The sequence below is a fragment of the Lepidochelys kempii genome, chromosome 4 (assembly GCF_965140285.1).
Source record: "Lepidochelys kempii isolate rLepKem1 chromosome 4, rLepKem1.hap1, whole genome shotgun sequence".
NCBI classification, from domain to species: domain Eukaryota; kingdom Metazoa; phylum Chordata; order Testudines; family Cheloniidae; genus Lepidochelys; species Lepidochelys kempii.
This window is the reverse complement of record NC_136383.1, coordinates 49,942,929-49,968,014: the sequence shown is the minus strand read 5'-3', so window position 1 is coordinate 49,968,014 and position 25,086 is coordinate 49,942,929. Positions and strand designations below refer to the sequence as shown.

Below are 25,086 nucleotides of genomic sequence, written 5' to 3'. Positions count from 1 at the left end.
TCTTCTACATAATATCCCATAATAATAATTTTTATTGTATACTTTTCCTCTCCTTTTACACCTAAGGTGTGTTTTTCAATCCTGCAATCTTTACTGGGAATTTTGGTTAGTAAAGACTGCAAATCGTGACCTTTTGCTTTGCACTTACATAATGTTAGGCATATAGTTTACTCTTCTCCCCTCCCTCCCCCCAAAAAAGGGTGAAAAGGAGAGGAAGAAAATGAAACAACAAATGAAAGGAGTTTCTGTAAGAGAACACAGATCTGCAGAGCATTCTGAATGATACATATTCTACAGAGTTCTTTTCAGAAATCTCCCATCTAAGTACTGGTCAGTCCCAACCTTGATTAGCTGACAAGATCACACACCTTTTCAGTATAGTGATTTTTCCTTTGATTTATACTTGGAAGCTGGGGGAATAAGTTGAGCAGTAGGACTCAAAACCAAGTCTCCTTCATAGCACTTCAGAGCATCACCATGGGGTCATGAGGCAGGGCATCAAATGTACAATCTTTTTCAAGATAGAATCTTATAAAATATAAAATCATTGGGAAGCTGTATGCCTAGAACACTGTCAGTGCGGGTTACTCATCTATGTACTAACTAAGTTCAGACCTCCTTATTTTTAAAAATTAGACCAGATCAGGGCTATTCAGACTGGGAACAATATTTCGTTTTCAAGTCTGAGGTGTCGAGATTCCCTCCAAGATCTTTTCCACTAGGCTTATCCAAACACCGTGTTCAGTTCTGAGAGAACACTTCATTGAGTTCTCTGGGCTCCAGAAACTCAGTTTGCTTCCAGTTGGTCACTCAGCTTAATTTATTAGGCATTTAACAGCTCTTTGCCCACGTTGGCCAGTTTTAGGTACAGGGTGATACCACAATTCCAAATCATGTCATCACTACACAGGTTAGATACATTTTTCCTAGCTACTAACATTTATACTTCTTGAATCCAAATTGGTCTGGACATTGTACAGATCATGCAAGGACCAGTTGCTTTGCAGATTGTATAAGGACCAATCACTTATATCCTCACCTTATGTACATTTGAAGGTGTTGTCACTTACCTCAACTAGTCTGGTAACAACATCTCCAGCACACAGCCTGTCCACACTCGTTTACAGTTTGACCTTGCACTCAAATCAAGCTATATGCACATTTACTCATGTCCAAGAAGATCTATGCTTACATGAGATTGCTACCCCTTCAGTTTCAGCTTACTTGGAGACCTATATTTTATTCATGCCGGGATGTACTTCTGCATCTGCAATGTAATTATCAGAGTCTGTTATATCATTAGTCTTAACATTTTGCAAACAGTTGCATAGATGACAAGTTGAAAAGCTATGAAGGGTTATTATTACTGCTGGGGAAAAGGGCACTGCTGAACAGTGCTCTCCCTGAGAAATAGATTCAGACTCTTTCGAGGGTTTACAAAGCCCTTTGCACACCAGTGCCCAAACTATATTTGTTACAGCTGGGCTTGAAAATAGTGCTCAGGCATGGTTCTGAGGGAATGGGGTGAACAGGATTGATAAATGGAGTCTGTGCATGACACATTTTGAGATGTTTTTAGGGAAGTTGGAAGGGTGAGAATTTTATCAAATGGCAAAGGAGGGGAAAAAATGAGCTTAAACTGTTTCTATGCTGAATTGCCTCATAACCTGGTTTGTCAAGATATCTGGCAGGAACTTCTGAGCTTAATTCTTATTTTATTTTAGCATAGCAATTCATCTTTAAATTAAAACTATCTAAGAATTTATAGATTGTCACAGGTGGATTAAACTGAGCCATTAACCATTGTAATCAGTAGATACTGAATTGTTACATGCCAGTATTGACTTTTGCCATCTTTAGCAGCAATTTGATTTGTCACCCTCCCTTTATTATGCTACCCTGGCAAATTGTGAAACTCGTATTTTCAACAGAGCTGGTTGAAAAAAATGCAGAATCTTTTGTGAATTATTTTGGAAATTTTTTTATCACAACTTCAAACTTTTGGACAATTCTAACTTCTCTGTAAGCTGGTTTGAAAACTGCAAAAAATGTTATCAGAATTTTGAAAATTCAAAAAATGCTGACAATTTCTACTTTTTAGCAATATAAAACATTGTCATTTTCAGGAGGAAGTGCTGACATTTTCATGCAAAAACCCAAACCAAACCAAACCCAGAATAAAAACCAGTCGAAGAGGGGGAAGGTTTAAAAAAGTGATAGTAAGGTTTTTTTTTTGTTTTTTTTTCTGATTTCTGAGAAATTTTTCATTTATCACAGACCCAATTCTGCAAGCACTTAGATGTCTCATGTATAAAGTTCAGCATATGCATAAGTGTTTTCAGGATTGGGATCAGATGTTAAAACACTCGAGGACATAGGTGCAAATAATCAGTTGGTCTATATTGTCATAAACCTGTTGACTTCAATGACTTGACTTCAGTGGAGGTAGGACAATTTAAACCAGCTGAGGCTCTGCCTCAGTGCATGCTAGTCTGAGTATTCCCACTGTGACGTTGCCCAGACCTCTGAACTGATCCAAGTTCAGAGGCTTGCCCTTTTATTGTGAATCCCTTGAAAAGTTAGTGGTATCTGTCTGGGAAAGGGCTGTGTGAATGAAGAAAAAGATGTACTGCATGTTGGAAATATCAGGAACCATGACATAGCAAAGGCAAATATGTTGCTCTTGCATTGCATTTATTGTGTCACTTCACTCACATACCATAGCTCTTCTGCTGTTTTCATAGACAGACATCACTAACATTAAAGCAACAGTTTACACATAGGCCTGATTTCTCAGTAGTACTAAGCCCCCACAATTCCAGATGAAGCCAATGGCAGTTACAGGTGCTCAGCACCTCTGAAAATCAGGAGAGAAACTTTTACATTTTTATTGTGCAAGCCTTGAAAGTTAGTAATGTTCAGGCTACCTTCAAACTTTGGACCTCATCTAGGAGTACTCTCCAGGCTGTTTGGCTTTAGAACTGCCTGCCAGGGTAGAATTCATCCCTTTTTTTTTTGGATGACCTGACCTGTATAAGGCCCTATGGGTAGCCAATGGCATGTAGTACCTTTGTGAGGCGGGAGAGGGGAGTGAACAACTGGGCAGAAGGAGTCCACCTTCTTCAGTGAACAGGGGATGTAGAGGCCCGTGCCAGTTCTGAATAGGCAAGAAGAGGAGAACTGAGAGTGAGCTGGAGAATGTGCTCTATATCTAGGCTCACAGAGAGCTGGGCACACTTGTAGAAAGCGTATAGGGTGTAGTGGTCACTACAACAGCCAATAGATATGAGTAACAACTACCATGGCCTCACTCGGGGTCAGAGAGGTGGATTTTCCTCCTCAGTGGCCTGTAGAGGACACCTCAAAGAACAATTACTCTCTTTTTATGTGCAGTTCCAGAAATTCACCCTCAGAGAGCCAGCTAATATATTTTTCAATATAACATTCCATTCAAACCAACCAAGCAGAAAGGTATGGTGTGATGTGAATGCCAGTTGCTACATTAAGAGCTTTTATGTGCTTGTGACTTCAAACAAACCCAGGAAGTGGTGGGAACCTATCACCTAGCTTTTTTGCACAGAAAGCCCTTGTTTTGAATGGCTGAGAGATACTTCAGGATCAGGAGGGATTTTAAAAAAGTTTGTTTTTTGAGCATATTCAAATATGCGCCTGTCAATCTTCAGACTGTCCCTTTAAGATATTCTCTCTCCTTCTCTCTGTTCTCCTTTCAAGTTCCAAGTGCAAAGACTTCAGTGGTTAGAATTTGATCCAACTTGTTTCATCCTGATGCTAATCAGTCTCACCTCCTCATGATGAATAAGTCACAGGCAGATCTTCTTATTTATCAGACAACATACATAAGCTCAGACAAACAAATAAGACTCTCTAAGCCAGTGTTTGAATTTTGCATATAAGTGTCTGTGATCAAATCATCTTTTGATGCCACTTCGCATAATACGCTAAGGGCTGGATTGTTGCTTTTCAGCCACTGCTGCATAAAGGAGGCTGCAGAGTGCTGTCCAGGAGGCACACCAAAGCGATAGTTTCTTGGAGAAGCACTGTTTGCCAGGGCTGCTCCTTGTGCACAGCTGGCAAGCAATCTTCTTCTTCCATTTGGACAGGCAGAGCAGGTTGTTCACTCCCTACTGCAGGGAAGGAGGGGACAAACAGCCTACTGTGATGTGTCTGAAAACTGTGTTAAATTGTGATGTCCATTTTAAATTGTCAGGGGGTTTCCTGCTTCTGCATGCAGGAAGGGGGATCGGTCAGAAAGCATGTGATCTGGGCCTAGCAGTGGGCACATCTCTAACTTTTTTGCCTGCATCAGGTAGAGGGCCGGGGGGTGGGGGGAACCCCCATCAGAACTGAAGTGAAGAAATTCACAGCAGTGTGAGAATTTTCTGCTCAGTTAATTTGTCTCCTTAGGTTACCATTTGGACAATACTTTTTCTTATGAGGATCTTAGTGTGTGTGATTCCTGTGACAGCACTTCTTTCAGGTCATACAGCAAATTCTTCTTCTTTCAGTTGCACAAGGGCAACTCCACTGAAATCTATTCAATGGGACTTGACTAGATTGCAGTGGGGCCACAAGGGTGCAAATGAGAAATTTCACCCATATCACATATATTTCCCATTATGAATGTTATTACTAATACCAATATCTTTTACCTTTCTACTAAGTCTTGCTACTGACTTCAGTGAGACCAGGATTCCAGTTGTGATCAGCACTTCTTAAAAAGCAGTGTCACAACTTGTTTGACATTTTTATAGGCGTATCAGACTAACTGCTAAGAGCAGGAGGTTTCTTGTATCCGTTTTTTATTTTGCAGAGACAAAGGTGGGTTAGGTAATATCTTTTATTGCACCAACTTGTATTGGTGAGAGAGACAAGCTTTTGAGCTTACACAGAGCTCTTCTTCAGGTCTGGGAACTTACTCAGAATGTCACAGCCAAATTCAAGGTGGAACAGATTGTTTAGCATAAGAAGTTAACACATTTAAAGGGACCATGCAATGAGAAGAGGCCTTTTTATTTTTTATTTATATTTTTATTTTCTTTTGCAGTAAGTTATTAGAATATTTTACATTTATTATATTTAATGAGATATGTGGCAGTGAGCAAGAACTTTCCAAGATTTCCTCCTGCATTGCACAGTCAGTGGATGACTTAGACCTATAACAGGCTGAGGCTGATGTGGGGACTGAAGGTAAACAGCAGGAAAATATGTCCAGTTTCATCACAAGATAGATAACTCTACATAAACAGCAGCGAAACAAACTTCAGTGCTTGCAACACTTGTCTGCCGCTCAAATTCTATTTAAGGAAGTTATAATTCTTTTTTTAAACATACCCTCATACATACAGGCTTACTGATGTGCAGACAAGCTTCTTTCAGCGGTGTAGGAAAAAATTATGATCATATGCTGTGTCTTACACAAGTGGGCTTCTACTTTCCATTGACACATTCTAACAAATATGATGCTTAAACTTCAGCTGGATTCAGTCTTTGCTATTTGATATGGCTACAGCCACCCTTAATGCAAGCCACCCCCTCCTGTTCAGTGTCATAATGATCAGTAACTGAAACTGCACATTCGTCATTATCGTGATCAAGTTTTGCTGAAAGATTACCCACTTCTCAGTGTGACTTACAGGTCTATGCACCCCTCTGGGCATAATGTACCTGAAGCACCAGGTTCTGGTGCTCACCATGGAAAGAACTGCCTTCAACCTGTACTATATTCTAAGATGTGCTCAGCATGAAATTCACCCACACAAACCTAATGCAAGTTTCACCGTAGCAGGCAAGAAGGACACTGGGCAGCTTCTCCTTCCCTAGGCTTATCAGTAAATATCAGGTTTCAGAGTTGCAGCCGTTTTAGTCTCTATTCACAAAAAGGAGTACTTGTGGCACCTTAGAGACTAACCAATTTATTTGAGCATAAGCTTTTGTGAGCTACAGCATCCGATGAAGTGAGCTGTAGCTCACGAAGACAAATAAATTGGTTAGTCTCTAAGGTGCCACAAGTCCTCCTTTTCTTTTTGCGAATACAGACTAACACGGCTGCTACTCTGAAACCTGTCATTATGCAAGGCACTACATTTAGCCGTGTGGAGTGGAAATCTATCAACTTCATGAAAAAACTCGTACAGATACAGACAGACATCTTCTTCTTTTCCAAATGCAAACAGTTGGACATCCTGCCAAAAGGACTGAAGGTAAAAAATCCATTGCAGTAAATATCAGTACAACTATGGGATCACCTTTCCTCTGAGTGCCAGGTAACTTTGATCACAATTTTGTGATCATAATTTTGACATTGGTGTAACTTTTTTTTCTAGATCACCTACTGTGTGGGTAGGGATGCCTCATGGTCTGTAGCACTGAGAGAGAGAGATTCCCCAAACTGCTGACAGCAAAAGGCAAAGATTTGATATCAAAATATTACTGCATCACACAGTGCCCCCAGTATTTGCTCGACCAAGAAGTAAAAGACCAGCACAGAGAAATGGATCCAGGTCTCCTACATGGTCCAATGACCCACAATTACAAGAAATCTAATGGAACAAAAATTCACTCTCCTCCTGTTTCCACAATAAACCAAAAATGTCAAGAGTAATTGTCTCCAGGAGGCGTACTTCCAACGTTCAGATTCAGAAATGCCAGGCTGTCAGCATCAAAACTTTATTCTTGGTGCTTGAAAAAAGCAAGCAAACTCAAAACACTTTTACTTCCTTATAGCAAGAACCTTGATTAGCAAACCAAAAAGTTAGCGTGTACCAGAACTAGCCATTACTTCTAGTAGCCTATTATGAGTTACTTGTAGTAACCTGTGAAACATTCATGCTGGCCTGGGGTAGTGATATTGGAGTTTATATATTCTGTTGGCTGCTGCCATTCGAAGGATACATGACACACTCTTCAGAAGGGACTGGCATCCCATCCAAAAGAGGACAGACAAAAACTCACAAAAATCAGTTTCTTATTCCCTACCTGATTGGTATCTGGGGGAAGTCCCGGCTCATCTCTTTCTAACTCAAAGCAAATAATCTAGATTGTAAGGTCTTTGGAATAGACACTGTCTTAGGCTGTGTTTATAATTTATAAAGCACCATGCATATAATCGGCATTAAATACACAATACTAATTGTATTAGCATGATAACTGTCACTGTTGCTCCTGATGAAGGTTGTTGCAGAATACAAATAAAATGATCAGTTACTAGAGGGCAAACAGTATTAGGTGTAGTCAATATAAAATTGTACTTTGTATACTCCCTTCAACTATGTATATTAAATGCTGCTTCTTAATTCTCAATTTAAACTAAACAAATGACATATAATGCAATATTCCTCACACATTCAGATATTGGATCAGATTTTTCCCTCTGTTAATAAGTGGGATTACTGAGGGTAACTCAGGGGTAACTGAGGGTGGAATGTAGTTCAAAATCCTTTCTTCGTATTCGTATCCAAATTTTAAAAGGGGCTTTAACTGACATCCAAATTTTTTACCTGTAATTCTGCTCCACAATCGATCACAAATGTAATCAATGCAGGCACAAGTGACAGAATATAGCTGTCTCGCTGTCTTGTTTTCAGGCACAAATAATCTTTGTAGTCAGAAATCCAAGAGTTAGATATTTAAATCCTGTAATTTGCATCTATGATTGACTTAATCTGCAGGATTGCACTCCTAATGGATTGAGACTGAAAAATGCCGTGCACAAAATTAGAGGCTGTTTTAAAAAAATTTGGCCTATGCACCATATTTTAAAATCACTATTACCTGTGGTAGAGAACATTTTCTGTCTCTTCCCATGAGACCAAATGTATTATGTGGAATAGCTCACAAAGAAATAATACTAATGGCTTATATTGACTTAGCCTTCTTGTTTCCAATCATGCTGTCCTTGGGGTTGGATTATTGCTGCCAATGGGTCACGGTGTGCGGGAAAGCAACGGGGGAGGTAGATTTCCTCCTAGTGTGTCTGAGCTGCAGAGCCCTATTAAATCAGAAATTACTTCCACTGAAATGCAGCCACCTGTTGGGCGGAATAAGACCACTGTATAATAGAGCCCTGCAATATCGCACAAGAGTTCGGAATAGAAAATGAAGAATACTGTATTTAATCGAAATGGACGGGGGAGTGGGCACTTTATAGTCCAAACGTTATCCAAGTGGAATTTGATCACGTCTAACATCCCAGTCACCTAACCAGATCAGTGGAATCATCCTCAGCAGAAGATCTTTGTTGTAAGTGATGTTTGTGAGTGTATTCCCCAGATAGGTTCATTCAGATTTGTTATATTATTCTCTCCCTGCCCCCCCCAGCTCACAAGTGCCACTGTGGGTTTTAACACTAACTGCAGCACAAATCATTAACTTTCCAAAAACTTCCGTCTTCCATGTGATGTTTTAACTCAGAGAAATATTTGAGGTGCCAGGGACTCACTTAGCATGTGAAAAATGTAGAAGAAAAAAGGAAAGGGAAAGTCGGGCAAGACTGATAAGTGACCTAGCCAACCTCAGTCCCTGTGCACAACACTTACTTTTTGCTTCAGTAAAGTCTATTTCAAAGCAATCTCAATCTTTCATCAAAGAGATTACCAGTGCACTCCCAATGGGTTTCCATAAATCTCACTGTTCTCTCTCTTTCACAAAACCAGTTCTTTGTTTTCATTTCTTTAAATCTTTTATCCTCAGGTTGCTACCAGTGGCAATACGGCTTACATATCAGCAGCTCCAAATACTCCACAAAGTCCTGGCTTGTTCTCACCCTATAGTGCTTACAGTCACAGATGTGATGAAAGAAATTTGAAAGGCACAGCTAGGCAATCTTGAACCAGGCTCAGCACATTCCCCTTTTTACAGCTTATTGCTTTCTGGATGTTTCTTTTGACTGGCCATCAATCATCACGTTGGTAACTTTCAAGTCATTCCTGGAATATTTGTTCCTCTGATAAAAGGTAACAATAGCACAGTATATGAGGAAAAAAAAGGTACTTTTGGCTTCAAGTTGAACAAATGCTTTGCTCTGGCTCTAGCTTTCCTTTTTATTTGGGTATGGGAGAACTTCCTCAGCAGGGCCCCACGAGTTAAGCACACAAGAGAGATTGCTCTCAAGCAAAGTGGCAGTCAGAACCAGAAGAGAGCGAGGTTTGAAGACGAGTGGATATGAACACACTCTCATACAGAAGAACTCCAGGAAATTGGAGGGGAGCAAAGCAGGATGCTAGTTTAGCATTTCCGATTAGTCTCCAAAACTTACTTTACTGAAATTTTAAAAAAAACCAAACACATTTCAACGTTGAAAGCCCCCAGTGAGTCCAGTAACAAAGGCAGTTCATTGCCTTGCTGATGAAACAGGCCCAGAGCCTTTAAGAGGCAAAAAAGGTTCAGGAGCTTCAATCAGTACATTTTCTAGGAGCATAGCTTTACTGTGTGCAGAGTGCGAGTGCCCTGGGTCTCCTCGCTGTTATATATCATTATAGTTGGGCAGGGCATTTTTCTCAGTGCAATGCAGCTATTTAATTGAGCTGCTTAACACTTCTATTAGCAGGTAATACAATATGGCATTTGTTAAACACTTTGCCCCCCTATTTATTAATGTATCCATTAGAGTTTAATTTTTAGAGGGTGGGAGATAAGAGCAAGTGAAAATAACTCTCTTCTCGCTGCTGCACTAATAAAATTCTTCCCCCAAAAGCTTTGATTTGCTCCTTCTTTCCTTTGCTTGGATTATTTCCATTTCAAGGCCTCTTACCCTCAGGAGTGACTCACCCTTGTAATTGAGCTGCAGGCTGTGAAACTTTCCCCTTTTTTTGATTAGTCTGGTCCATTGATCAGAATCATTTCTTGAGAAGCTCTGGAAACTTCTGAGTTAGTCTCTTGGAATTTAATATGTTACTGCTCTTTTGATTCTCTTGAATAAGAGAGTGTTAACAGGATTGATGGGTTCTCTTGCTCCAATAGTAGCACTGACAGTTCAGTCTTGTCCGTCAATCCTAAGCTCTATAGATAAGTTGCAAATAAAAAAGTGTATTTGTCACTAGTGGATAGAAAGGGAATGGAAATGGGCCCAGATTAGTTAGACTTGAGTAGTAGTAGGTAGGAAAAAGCAGGAGGTGCAACAGTTGACTCTTAGAAATTGAGAGTAAGGAATTTGATTTTCAGATGGTGGAGAATCCAATCATCCACAGTTAACTCATAGGGTTAAATTAATCTCTGGTGTAACTCCATTGTGGAGTTACATCAGGGATTAATTTAGCCTATAATATAAGACACCTGGCTCTTGATGTATCAGCACTAAAGCTGTGCAAAACTTTTATACGATACCCAAAGTAGCTATAAATGCAGAACTTGCCAGGTTTATTTCTTTACAAATTCAAAATAGCCATATTTATTTAGCTGCTTAAACTGCACCCATCACCATGGTATCTGAGAGGATACAGATACCATGGTGAAGGGCAGCTGGAGAAAATACTAAAATAGGTCAGGCGAAGGTCCACAAATATTTCAGGCTAAGCCAGCCCAGTTTTAAGCACGAATTATGATTTTGCAATCAAACTAGGTAAAACAGTACTTTTTATTGAGATTCTGGATTTGTTCAAACTTGAAATTCAAAACGGGTTTGCGAACTCATCAGAACGCAAACTGGACTGATTCTCATGAACCCTTGTTTCAGAGTAACAGCCGTGTTAGTCTGTATTCGCAAAAAGAAAAGGAGTACTTGTGGCACCTTACTGCAATTGCTGAGTTTGGAGGAAGGACTGATTTAAGTCACCATCTAACATCTTTATTTCCAGGCTCAGTATTGGGTTTGTATACCCCATTAAACCTCTATATATTCGCATGAGGGGCATAATGGCTGTCTCTGCATCACTTCCCAGATGGAAGCCCGTTTATGAAGTAAGCGGAATATTGGCAGATATTGCAGTCTACTGCTTTTCCTGGTGTTAATATATGGGTTCAGTGCAGGGGTGATTACAAATATAAAATCAGATACTGTGTTAAATAGTCCTGATGCTAAAATGCTCACTGGTATCATACAGATCCTAGATCTTAGATTATCCAAATCCAGATCCCCAGTGCTCTTTCACAAGAGAGAAAACTAAATAACTATTCTTTGTGTTCTTTTTTATTTTAATATTCACTTTACTTAGAATTCCCATTTCATCCCAATCAAGTTTGAAATTTGTTATGAAAACTTCTTGCTGCTACTTTGGAATTGTTCAGGTTGTTCCCTGGGATCTAAGAACTAACACCCTTGTGGGGAAAAAAATGCGAATGAAGAGTTTGTAGCCATGACTTTTCAGTATACAAATAAAAGATGATGATGTTGCCAGTTTTCCTAAGCATTGTGGCAGAGTTCTCGAAAAATTGTTTGACACTTTTGCATTTCCTTCTGACATTTTGGGGGTTAATTATCGATAATTTACAATAGAATAGTTTTCACAGGCATCCATTTCCCACTTTCTAAATACTTAGATACTAAATACTCTAAATCATTAAAAAGAACAACATTGGAAATATGTTATGGAAATGCATTCATTTATTTATGTACAGTATATGATGCGATCACTCTAGGTTCTGCATAACTGCATGTAATAATCTCTCCCATTTTCTCATTTTTAAATAAGAAGTCACATACTTCTAATTTTTGTGCCTGAATTTATGCAAATAACTGAAAATGTATGCATTTTTGATCCACTGCTTTTTTAGGAGGATCTTGAGAAATATTAAATTATAATGCTGAATGTACCGTATATTAAATCCAACTGTTTGGTCCATGTAGGTGGCTGAGATAGGGAGCCCAGAACTCAGTGACTTCTTTGGTTAGAACTGTACCATATTCTTCTTTTGGTTGGGAATCTGCAGTGTAGGTTCTTTTGAGCTGGACAAGAAGGGGTGTGTAAAGTGAGTGCCGTCTCTCTCTCTCTCTTGCCTAGTGCCTCAATTATAGCTGAAGTAAGGGAAAGTGAAGGGACAAACTGTGTTTGTGTATTTTTTCTTTCTTTTTTGTTAAGCCCCCAGAATGGCTTACATATGGACTAGAGGGGATGGATGTAGGCCTTGGTCCAGGTTGGTATGATGAGAACTTGTTGGCTGTCTTATGTGTTTGGGTAAAGAGTTTTTCTCTAAACTGTTCAGAGGCATGTTTTTCTTGCCAGCATTGGTTGCGGTAAGCTGGTATTCTTCTCATATTGCATCCCGTATACCACATATCCATGTTCATACTGCTCTGCAATATTCCAGACATATTCCAGAAGGTGCTGCCTCTTCTGTGTCTAAACAAGGACTCCAGTCTCAGGTGCTGTCAAGATGGAACTTTTTAAATGTAGGAATACCCGAGGTTTTATCAGAGGTGATGGGGCATTTCATTGTACAGACAATGTTTTATGTGATTTATTTTTTTTTAAATAATGTTAATACAGTTTTGGGTCCATCATCCCTAAAATAACACCTTGGTTGCCCTTTGCTCTTGTGAAGAAATGATCTTGATCTTAGCCCATAAAATAGGTTAGACTATCAAGATTTTGATGTTCTTCCTAACAATTTGGTCACATCCAAAATAGAAATTGGCCAAGAGAAGAATGGGGCTTACCAGTATGGTTGGACAAAGAGGACTAGATTGTGCACTGACCCTGCTCAGGAACATGGTGGTGCAGGAAGGGGAAGGAGGGTGAAAGGAGCCGCCTCATATGTGTCTCATATGGAGCTCCCCAGACAGGCACAAATGTAGTCCCTGTATTTAGAAGAGCACAGGAATAGCTTCCTTCTACTATTCTCAGGGCACAAAAATTCTTCAAAGGAGGTTGGGGTAGAAGAGACTGGTGGGAGCTGGCTTCTTTGGAGCCGATGCAGCATGCCCACTCCTCAAAGGCATTGGTGATTTGTTGAAGTGGCTATGCTCTGAGTCAGTCATACCCACAGCTCCTTTTGGGGAGATACAGTTCCACAACAACCCCACAAGCTGTCCTGTAGGCTGAGAATGAATTCCATCGAGTATAAAAAACGGGGCTATTAGGAAGGAAGATGATTTGACTTTGGTAACCACTTCAAGCTGCTGCTGTGCTGCTATTCTAGTTCTTATCTGCCTCTCCCATGCCCATGGTTTGGATTTCAGATGCCATAACAAGGGAAGTTTAGTGTTCATTCTAATCAACCACCGTGGAGGTTCTGGGGCTCAGCCCAAGTCCAGTTCTAACACCATCTGTGCCTGTGCCAAAATCTCACAATCTCTGCTACCAACTTTCCAGTCCGAGTCCAATTCTAACACTGTCTATGCCTGTGCCAAAATCAACAAAGCAAATACTTTTTGGTGGAAAGTTGGTTGCAGAGATTGTGAGAAAGATGTACATTTAGCCGTGCTACTCCATGGGGAATCCAAGTGGCTTGATGGGTCTGCATGAGGCCAATTCCTCTGAAAAGAGCCATTAGAAATTTTCAGGAAGACCTATGGCCAAACTGGATTTGTTTTTTAAGATAATTAATTTTGCACCTTAAAATATTTTTGTGATTCTGATGTTTATAGTCCATTTCCCCACCCACCCTTCACTGTCCCTTGTGCTTTTGTTCATTTGCTGCCTTTTTCTGGCCAGACTACTGATAGTCTGTAGCATGCTTGCTTCAGTAGATGAAGAGCTGTTGTTGTAATTCAGTTAATACACTTTCTCTTCTTTAATAATATCTCCAGGAAACTCAGACATAAATATTTATTAACCATTTGTATCTTTAAAATGAGAAAACAGAATGACTTTGGATTGGATTGGTTCTGCTAATCCTGCCAAAGCCTGGTAAAATATCTCACAGCAGATTAGGACATCTTTCTTAGATTCTGGCTCAACATAAAAGTCAGACTTTCCTTCCTTTCATACTTCTTACGCTTCTAGTCTAAGGGACAAAATCACTACTGGCACAAGCAAATACATTCCAGTCTTCAGTGGAGCAGCATCTGTTTAACCCCAGGGTGAATTCAGTCTGTAGCATAGACCTGATACAAATCATGTGGACTTCACCCCTGTATTCAAGGCTTTGTCATTCCCATTTTAAACTGATACAGGGGGCTCTACATAGGGCTTCACCTTTAATCCATGTGAAAACTGAAGCTGGTGCAAAATGTAGATACATATTAAATAGGGCATGTAGTTGTGGGCACGACACCAGCATTGCAGAATCTAATCAGGCTGTGAAAGTCCTAAATAGCTTGGGACCTGTCTACCTGAAGGCCTAGGTATCTTTCTATATAATACTGCTGAAGTTGTGATAAGCAGACGTGCTTGAGTTGAAGCCTCCTTTGTTTATGGAAGAGGGGGCTGCTGGGAGGCAGATCTCCATGAAGGGTCTTCAACTTTGTCTTATAGGATGTGTCTTGAAATCCATTGATTTGAACAGGAGATTGGGAAGGACTGATATATTCAGAACTTGGGTTATTTGATGGGATTTAGTGCTTTGGGGAAGTAGTGGGAGGGGGAGAGATCAGGATGAATGTTTTGTACAGCAGTGGCCACTAGTTTGTGAATGCTGCTTTGGGTGGGTTGTTTCTCCAGTTACTTGTCAGGGTGACCAGAGCCATGGTGTGTCATTTTATGTGTTAAAGAGAAATAAAAACAAATAAATAGATTTAAATTGGAACGCATAGAGCTAGAATTAAAAGTTATGCTCTTATGCAGGGATGCTGGAACAATTTTGTATAGTGGGGGTGCTGACAGCCATTGAACCAAATGGTAAACCCTGGATATAATGGAAACCACTTCAAGCCAGGGGGTGCAGCAGCACCCCAGCACCCATAGTTCCAACACCTATGCTCTTTTGTTGTGTTCATAAGTCCCACTGTAAATTATACTTTTTGCATTTAGTCCCTTTTATGATACCTTATTTTTGCTTTTTTCAGCTGCTTGTCTAGGGACTTATTCTTGAACAATAAGATGAGTGGAAGAGAGGTTGTTTTCCAAGTAAGGACTGTTCTTCAGGGCTTGCTTTTATTTATTTTTTTAATAGGGCTTGTCAAAATTTTTCATTTTTAAAAATAATTAGGGGGCAAATTTTTCATGAGAACTTTCACAAAAAGGTGTTATTTTTTCAATCAGCTCTAGATCTTTTTTTGTGTGTGTGTGCCTGTGTGGGGGAATAAGGAGTAGTTTTGAATATATTACTGATTTACTTTTATATCTTAGCTAAGGCTGAACACTTAATGTAAAGAAGGCACTGGAGATTGTGATAACTTGAGCTGGTCAGAAAATAGTTTTTTTCCCACTCAGAAAATGCTGATGAAAACAAACAATATTTTTCATGTAAACTTTCCACAGGAAATTTTTGATTTCTCAGTAAAAATTCAAAAATTGAAATATTTTGGCTAAAATCCAAGTGATTTCATTTCAGAAATGTTGCTGCTGGATATGTTCTAGTCTCTTTTCTATAGGCCAGGCTCCTTTGTCAGACTAAGTCTCAAATAATGCAGCACAATAGCCCCTCTTGGACAGGGAAGGTGATACACCACATCCATGGACTCTCTTGGTGAATCATGAGAGATGTAGTCTGGATGCTGTCACCTTCAGCCCTCAACTAAAACCTCTCCAGGGCATCATCAAAGATCTACAACCTATCCTGAAAAATGATCCCTCACTCTTACAGATCTTGGGAGACAGACCAGTCCTCGCTTAGAGACAGCCCCCCAACCTGAAGCAAATACTCTCCAGCAACCACACAACAAAAACCCTAACCCAGGAACCTATCTTTGCAACAAAGCGTGATGCCAACTCTGTCCACATATTTATTCAAGTGACACCATCATAGGACCTAATCACATTAGCCACTCCATCAGGGGCTCATTCACCTGCACATCTACCAATGTGATATATGCCATAATGCGCCAGCAATGCCCCTCTGCCATGTACATTGGCCAAACCGGACAGTCTCTGTGCAAAAGAATAAATGGACACAAATCTGACATCAGGAATCATAACATTCAAAAACCGGTAGGAGAACACTTCAACCTCTCTGGCCACTCAGTAACAGATTTAAAGGTGGCAATTTTGCAACAGAAAAGCTTCAAAACCAGTCTCCAACGAGAAACTGCTGAGCTTGAATTAATATGCAAACTAGATACCATTAACTTGGGTTTGAATAGAGACTGGGAGTGGCTGGGTCATTACACATATTGAATCTATTTCCCCATGTTAAGTATCCTCACACCCTTTTGTCAACTGTCTAAATGGGCCATCTTGATTATCACTACAAAAGTTTTTTTCTCCTGCTGATAATAGCTCATCTTAATTAATTAGCCCCTTACTCCACCTTTTCATGTTCTCTCTCTCTCTCTCTCTCTCTCTCTCTCTCTCTCTCTCTCTCTCTGTGTGTGTGTGTGTGTGTGTGTGTATATTTTCTTCCTATATGTTCCATTCTATGCATTGATGAAGTGGGCTGTAGCCCACAAAAGCTTATGCTCAGATAAATTTGTTAGTCTCTACAGTGCCACAAGTACTCCTATTCTTTTTGTGGATACAGACTAACATGGCTGCTACTCTGAAACCTGGTTGGGAATTGTGGCCCATACAGGAAAATGGGGACATTAGACAACTAAGCTACAATTCCTGTGAGGCACTGTGGCAGCATGTCAAAATAAAATGTTTTGGTTTTGGCCATTTGTTTTTTGATGAAATATATATATAAATTCTGCATTAAACAGACACTTTTGAGAAAAATGATCAAGTTTAAAAACTTAATTTTCTGTTGAAAGACAGTCTCGACAAAATTGTCAACCAGCCCTAGTGATAACAAGTTTGTGTCCCTACAATATGAAGCCCAAGGAGCTCTGCTTAGGAATGTATGCATTTTGTTTTAACTGGTAAACTGCAGAGATACTTAAGCATCCAACTCGGTTTAACTGAAAGATCAGAAGAAAAGAGACAGCCACAGAGGGAAGGCAATGGGCAGCAGCTAGACAAGGGCGGCGAGCTTTGTGAGTTCTCTGTCTTTCTCAGGTTCTGAATATTATGTTTTTATTTGATGCTTGTTAATCCTTTTGTGGGTCTGTAGCTTCAGAAGAGGGCAAGGGTTATACAAGCCAAGATACTCCATACAGCCTCAGCTGTAAAAGAGCTTATGCTTGAGCTCATATGGGTCAATCTGGAGGTCACAAGAATTCCAGCCAACACTGGTGTACCAACTGGTACAGATGAGTGACTGAACACTAAACATGCTAAAGCACCAAAAGAAAGCAAGAGGAACAAGTCAGCTGCAAGAATCTTTGCTCACAAATTACAGGGCTTTCCAGAAATCAAAACTTCTACATCGAAGTGTCATAATTACAGCAAGTATAGTTAGTCATTTGACTGTTAAAAAGATCTTTGCTGCAAGAATAATATCCTTCCCAGCTTTAATCCCTTATTGAATCACTTCACTGATTAATTAAAAACCTAAGTTTGTAAAATATAGATGTAGTAATGTGTTCTATAGTATACAATATACATACAGTATATGACAGATTCATCAGCATGTCCATCTATTGTAAATCTGTATTACATATTTATTAGCAACTTAATTTAAAAAAAGTGCTGCATCTGGGCCATTTCCCTCCCAGTTTTAGCAGGTCTAAGGGATGTTGGATTTCTTGTTCTGTACAATTGTATAAACAGACCACCTCATCTCCTGCCCAGGCAGGTCCTCTAGAGGGAGCCTGGACAGAGGTGAGTGAAGCTTTGAAGGGTGGCAGACATACCTCTTGCCTTTTCTCTCTTTTTTGGGTAATGAATAGGGGTGTCACTAACTGCCTGGCTTGTGTTCATCACTGTCAGCCCTGGCAGTGTAAGAGATAACAGGATAGATTCAAGGCCACCTAGGGAATGGAGCCTGACAGGACCTCATTCATCACTTCCCTTCTAGGGGTCTCTGCGGAAGAGCCAGCGTCAAAGAGGTAATCGAAGCTCACAGGGCCATGTGGGGGTTGAGGAGGGCTGCTCTGCATTGCAAACAAACCTGCGCTGTCAAATCTATTTTGTAAATGAAGTGTTTTTCTGGAGACAGTGTGTTTATAACTGTCATCCTAGGTATACTCCCTCTAATATACTACCACCGTGGCAGCTTTGGCTATGAACCTTTTCTTTCCAGTCTCCCAATAAATATTGCAATTATAAGCAGACATTACAAAAAACATACACTTTAAAAAATGGTTCATTCTTGACCCTTCATTTGACAAGTAGCCTCTTGTTTTCTCTTCAGTTCTGCTCCATGCATTTGAACTCCTTTCCTCTTTGTGCAGTTGTGCCAGTAAGTATGATGCCTAGCCTTTTGCAGTCTGTACACATGGGATCAATTTGCCACTGGCTCTGTGAGCTGCATCACAGTAGATGAGTCTGCCTGTGAGATAAAGACATCCTGCTTATATGGAATCAAAGTGCCATGGGAGAATGAATTTTGTCTGGCCACAAGAGCCAGGCTGATGTTGATAACCCTCAGATGTGAACACAGAAGTCAATAGCATTAACTTTTAGAGTAGGAATACGTAAGGAGTCTTTTCAACCTGAGGTGAGACAGATTGATGTCAGAGAGCACTGCTTTATAAGTCAGAAAACAGGACTCCACCAGGGCTACTGGTTTTATTAGGGTCAAAATGTACTGACCAAGTTTGACTCTCCTCTAATTGCCAATTGACTGTTATATGCAGATGGGCTTGACTTATCCAAGTCACAGCTTCCTCTGTAGATGTTGAAGAATACATGTCTCTTCAGCAGTTTTTACTCCTGCTCCCAGGGCCAGCTGGCTTTCTCCTGATCTGGACAATACTCCTTACTACCGTACAGTAGGGTGTGCCCTATTTACCATTTACAAGGCAGCTCTACAACTGATTCAATATAGAGCCATCCACTACATATGTATTTCTGCTGCCATATCATGGGTTGGAATAATGCCCTAGTGATCCCTTATCAACTGGGAAGGCAGAAGCCCTGCAACTGGACTGTTGCAGAAAACTGTGCTGAGGATGGCTTTAATCCAGTGCTCTCTGAAGACCTGATGGACTGTATATGGGGCCACCTGGCTCCAGGAGCTGAGCAAGAGGGCTGTGCGATAGGCTAGTTATTTTTTCAAAATAAAGTGTGATTGTAGCCTGGCTAGCCATATCCATGTTAGTTTAAGACTACCTAGCATGGGTAACAATAGCAGTGTAGATGTGGTGGTAATGATCTCAGTATGGGCTAGCAATCTGAGGTCCCCAAGGTCCCCACCGGGCTTGTACTTGGGTGGCTAATGTATGCTGAAGTCTACGTGGCCATGTCTTCACTCCTGTTGTTACCTGTGCTAGCTAGATTAAAGCTAGTGTGGGTATGTATTCCTGCCGTGCTGCAATCACTCTTTCATTGGCCGTGTAGACATATTTTCCATCCCCTGAAGACATCAGCAGATAAGGACAGGTTCCCAGTGCAGAAGAGCATAATTTTAGCATAAACTCAATCCAGCACTGCATCAGACTGTCAGGTCAGCAACTTCCTATCAGTTTCTTCTTCAAATATTTAAAAGTATTTAATATAAGTAGTAATATACACTTCTTATGGTTAGAAGTATGGGTTAAGAATAGCATTATACAATACATGGAGTTTTTCTTTCAGCTTGCTGCTTTGAAGCTTTCCAGTCCCAAACTCTCTTGAAGTAGCAAAATCTTTGTAAATCCTGGAAGTAGCACCACCTTAGTGCAGCCAGAGGTGACTGAATAAAACAGACTGACTGTGCTTGGCAATAAAAAATTGTGTTTGCCCAGACTACAATCAAATGTTTCCTCCCCTAACAGTATGCAAAGGAAATCCCATGGCAAAGTGTTTGCTAAAGATTGAAAAGAAATGAACAAGATAATGATCTTACATTAGTATAAAGAACAGGAGTATTCAAGAGGTTTCAGAGTAGCAGCCGTGTTAGTCTGTATCCGCAAAAAGAACAGGAGTACTTGTGGCACCTTAGAGACTAACAAATTTATTAGAGCCAATGAAGTGAGCTGTAGCCCACAAAAGCTTATGCTCTAATAAATTTGTTAGTCTCTAAGGTGCCACAAGTACTCCTGTTCTTTTTGCGGATACAGACTAACACGGCTGCTACTCTGAAACCTTACATTAGTATAGCACCTTTCATTTAGGAGAATCCCAAGTGCGTTTATAAAGTGATTTTTACAAGCTCTATGCAGGAATCAGCCAAATCACCACTGAAAAACAGCCCCCTCAAGGGTGAAACAGCAACTACTAATAGCACCCAGTATCACTAATCACTAGTATAAGAACTAATTCATAGTGTTATGCTGGAAGGTATTAATGGCGGCCCTGTGTGAGTCTTTGATCTATAGACAATCAAAGATCTTGTTAAAGATGATGGGTATGCTAAATACCTTTTCTTTCAGGCTAGATGGAAGGAGCAATTAAATATCCCTTTATGCAGTGACAACTGGAAACAATAAGAAGTCACCACCCAAGGCAATGGGCCTCATGTCAAGGCTGATCAGATGCTAAGGGCATGTGTACACTATGGGTGCTATAGAGGCACAGCTACAGTGCTGCAGCTATGCTGCCGTAGTGCCTTGGTATAGATGCTTCCTATAGCAAGGGCAGGGGTTTTTCCATTTGATGTAGGTAATTCACCTCTCTAAGTGGTAGTAGCTAGGCCAACAGATGAATTCTCCATCAACCTAGCTGCGTCTATACTGGGGGTTAGGTCATCTTAACTATGGTTCGCAGGGGTGTGAATTTTTCACACCCCTCAGCACCATAGCTATGTTGACCTAATTTTCAAGTGTAGACCAGACTAAGATATGTGGGTTAAAGAGTTTCCCTGTAGTTGCAAATGCAGGGCAAGGGAATTGCTTGGTTGCAGCTCTGTACGTCTGAGGAATAGAAAACTAGCAGACAGCAAGAGAAGAATGAAGAGAGCGACCCTGAGAGAGAGCAAAGATGGAGCTCCTGGGCAGACTTGGTAATTGTGAACAAGGAAACTGCTCCAGTTGTTTCTTCTACTATGTTCAGAGAAAGAAGGAGTTTTTGATCATTCTTTGTAAGTAAACAGGATTTACCAAAGATATGCATAACTCTCATAATCAATTTCTCCTCCTAAAATTGGAACAACCTGGCAAAGCCCTGAATATTGGGTAATCACTCTGGGACAAAGGGAGCAAGAATAATTTATTTAAGTAAAAATACAGGGAAACTTTTAGGAGGCAGATTGCAATTACCCAAACTGGAATTTTGTCAGCACATGATGGGTAAGACCTTTATTCATGAGAAAAGCACCATGTGGTTTTTTTCATTACAATTGGTCAGAACCTCTCTTTTTATATTCTTTCTGAAAGGTGGCACTTCCAACAGCTCAGTGTCTCCCACTATCACGCTGGGTTAATTGGTTCAATGCTGATGCAGAGGTAAGAATGCCGCTAACCATACACTTCCAATAGTATTTGGGTTTTCCGGGGAGGTAAAGGTTTTCACAGTCAAAACTCGTACTGATTGATAGCATAGATGGATTTAAGTATCACAATTCAGAGGAATAGAACATTCCATTTGGGGAGGGGGTGCAATTGGAGTTTTGACCCATTATAAAGAAAGAAAAAAAGGTGTCAAATTCAGATGCGGATCCAGATTTTGAACAATGCCAAAGTTTGGGAGTGTGCCAATCCCGTGTTTTGGTTTAGGACCAGCCCTTGTTTATAGGTATGCAACTAGTGCTAAATAGCATTAAAAATTACGTCAGGAGTTTTATGTGGCACAATGAAAGTGTGTCAATGAGAGTCATTGTGAAAGGTCATGAGTTAAAGGGAGAAAAATGAGGATCAGAGAAAGCTGGAGACAAATGAGGATCTGAGAGGAAAAAGTGATGGGTAGAGCCACAAAGAACATTGAAAAACAATATTGGGTATGATGGCGAAGGACACAGATTCCTACTTTGGGGCTCCTGCAATCACTCTGTTAAATGAATAGTTCTATTTCTACCAGCTGCTACAGTGATGGAGCTTTAAACAAGGACACTGAAGTAATCAAGACAAATGACATAGTCATGATATATTGCTATAATATATAGCTCTCCCATTCAATAAACTGATTGGCACCCGGGGAAAAAATAATAATTTGTGATTATGATGTTATAAAAAATCTTTTTAATTCAGGGGTGTGACATCCAATTACAGTGCGTATTATCTGTTTCATTGGCCATGTTCAAAACTCTTTGGATTATAGTCATTCAATTATACAGTATTTAAAAAAAAATACAAAAATTTCTCCAAATATGGTTGGCCTTGGGGCATATACACAGAATTTCTCAAACAATACAAAACTAGTCGACCAAAGGCAAACTACCTATGATAGAACCAAATATCAGAGTATGCCTGTAAACAAACCAAGTTATCATCCCCTCAGACAAAATCCTGGGTGAACATATGAGCTTTGCCCCGTGAGCTGAAGGTCAACCAGACTCTTCCTCTGCCACTACAACTGAAAAGAAAACTTTAGAGTTAAGAGATCTCCACAGAAAATCTGCCTTGATTATTCAAATCCATATAGAAAACGTAAGCAAGAGCGTATCAGCTGATGTTATCTGCTGCAATGATATACAGGGGAGCCAATTTCTCAGGTACATGGTACCCACAAAATGTAGGATTTCATAAACTGATTATTGCTGTAAATTGCACCAGGAAGCAAGTCAGAAGCATGTGAAGTCTTTGGAATGCTGGTGTTAAGATGAAAGGCAATGAAAGAGTTCATTATAGTTTAGAGAACTTTGTGCCTATTTTAGGCTTCAACACTACAGGTGTTCTCTGCTCCTGAAGGTTAACAATGCTTTTATATCCAGATGGCCTGAGTTCAAATCCGCATAGGGCCTCTATTTGTAATAATGTGCTGGACAAGTCCCTAACCTTCCATCACCCCCTTTAACTGCCCTTCTGCACATAAACCTTTACCAATCTATCTCTACAAACGTAATTAACAACTACACCAAAAATCCACAACTGCTAATGATACCTCTTGTGTAATGCATGTTGAGATCTCCTGATGAAAAGTGCTAGGTGTTATTAGTGTTGGAGAAAATAATCTGGTGAAGGGTAGTTAAGGGGGGAAAGCTTGAGTCCTTTGAAAGGTGAGCCAGAGTTATGGATTGTGTTGTGTGGTTGTAGTATGTAGTCGTGGCAAGATATGTGTTTGTGGGTGGAGAAGTGCAGGGCAAATAGTGGTAGGTGACTTTTCCTTTCCTTATTTTTGTGGATTTGAATCAAGTGTGCTTTTGTAGTAACTGTAGCTGCTATGCAACAATTCATGTGTGTGTATTAATGTGCTTAGGCACTATCTCTGTTCCTTTAATTGTCATAATCCCATTTGTGGGAGCGGCTGTTCCTGTAAGGAACCAGACCTTCATTTTGGATTGATCAAGCAAACATATTCTGAAGTGCAAAGATTAGTCAGAAGTAGGTGAGGTTTAAACTAAGAGAAAGGGAACACGGGAAGAAAGAACAAGCAATGGAAGAATGGAGATAGCAAATGTTGAGAGAGGATGAACCCATTCTCATAATACAAAGTAAAGAGGAGAGAAAAAGGAAAAGAAACAAAACCTTTGCTGTATTTAATCTGGTCCCCATGTCTAGTGAGTCTAGAGCTGCACTTAGGCAGACACAGAAAGGTGCTAACAGGTATGTTGCTGTTTCCCTATAATCTGCTGCTGAGCTAGGTCAATCTTTGCCGTTTCGGATGCAGAGGAAGGGGAAATGTAGGCAGACCCTTTTCTTTCTTACTGAAAGTAGAGCTCGTGGTGCTGAAGGTCAGGAAACATTATAGCCTGTCTTTTAGAGTGGGTGATAACTGAGCAAGCACAAAGTCTTTCTACATTAGATTTTACTTTTTTAAAATTACTGTATACACATATACCAATGAAAAGTAGATCTGTTAAACTCTATTTGTTGAAACTAAACCAACTCCTGAAGAACATGAACAATAGCTGTAAATATTACATTTCTATATTTCTGTAATTCATTTTGCTGGGTATGTTGCTATATCTGCCCTATTGTTTGGAAGTTGTCTTGCACTACAAAACTTACGTGACTGAGAGATTCTGAAGATCAGAAGGTTGAGGAGCAGTGACGGTGGGTATTTGGTGTTGTCTATACTAGCCTATGTGTGAAATCTACTACCTGTGCGACTCTACCAATGGTAGCAACAGTGGGGGCAGTAATGTAGCCAGGGTATCTAGACACGTTTTAGCTACTGTGGTTTCTAGAGATGCTCAGAAATGAGTTAGACAACATAGTGGTAAAAACACCAGCAGATGGTCTGAGTGCACCTGCTATTACCATTCCCAAGAGAGTTGCACCAGTGGGAGAGTTAGGCAGTATATTGAACTTCCTCTGATTGCACTTCTTCTACTAAAAGTGGGGCATGCAAGTAACTGTGAGTCAGGACTTTTTGAGTTCTGTTTCCAGATTTGCCCCGATCTGGTCAGGTCACCTCACCTCTGTTTATGTCTGTTTATTCATTTGTAATACCGGTGGATAAATGATACGTATATATCCTCTAGAAGTGGCGGTGTTGGGATTAATTGCTATTGTCCATAGAAGCCCCCATCTGTATGCCCACAGCAAATGTAGTCCCTCCAACTTCTCACAACCTCCCTTTTTCATCACCTCATCCAATCTGATCCTCTCAGTAATTTCCCTTTCCAGTTCCTGGGAACAGCTTACCCCCTTTCCCACCCTCTCATGGACTCCCATCTCCCTTTTCTTCTCCCCCTGTCCACAAAAAGTGAACCGCTTAATCAGAGTTTAAAAGAGAGACTTGGTGAGGGTGCAAAGGGAGACATGAACTCCCAAATATCAGAGCTATTACTGAATAATGAAACATGGTCGCTTGTGTGTGAAGCCATTGATCATAGCCACTGCTAAGGCAAAGCTTCCATCACCTCCAATCAAGGCTTTTGTGTTGTCTCCCTACTCTACCTTGGAGCAGTGGTACAGACGTGGCCTGGACATCGCCTTCATCCGCTTCTGACCAACAGAGCTCATGCAGTGTCTTGTGCTCCCCATGGGTCAGCTTTGGAATGGAGCTGAATGAAGAAAAAACAAAAAGACTT

At 40.3% G+C, this 25,086-nt stretch overlaps 1 long non-coding RNA gene across 1 annotated transcript in view; it reads left to right on the top strand.

The window, feature by feature from the left end:
- LOC140910391 (uncharacterized) overlaps positions 1-25,086 on the top strand; it is a 105,205-nt gene that overhangs the window by 35,628 nt on the left and 44,491 nt on the right. The window lies entirely within an intron of this gene.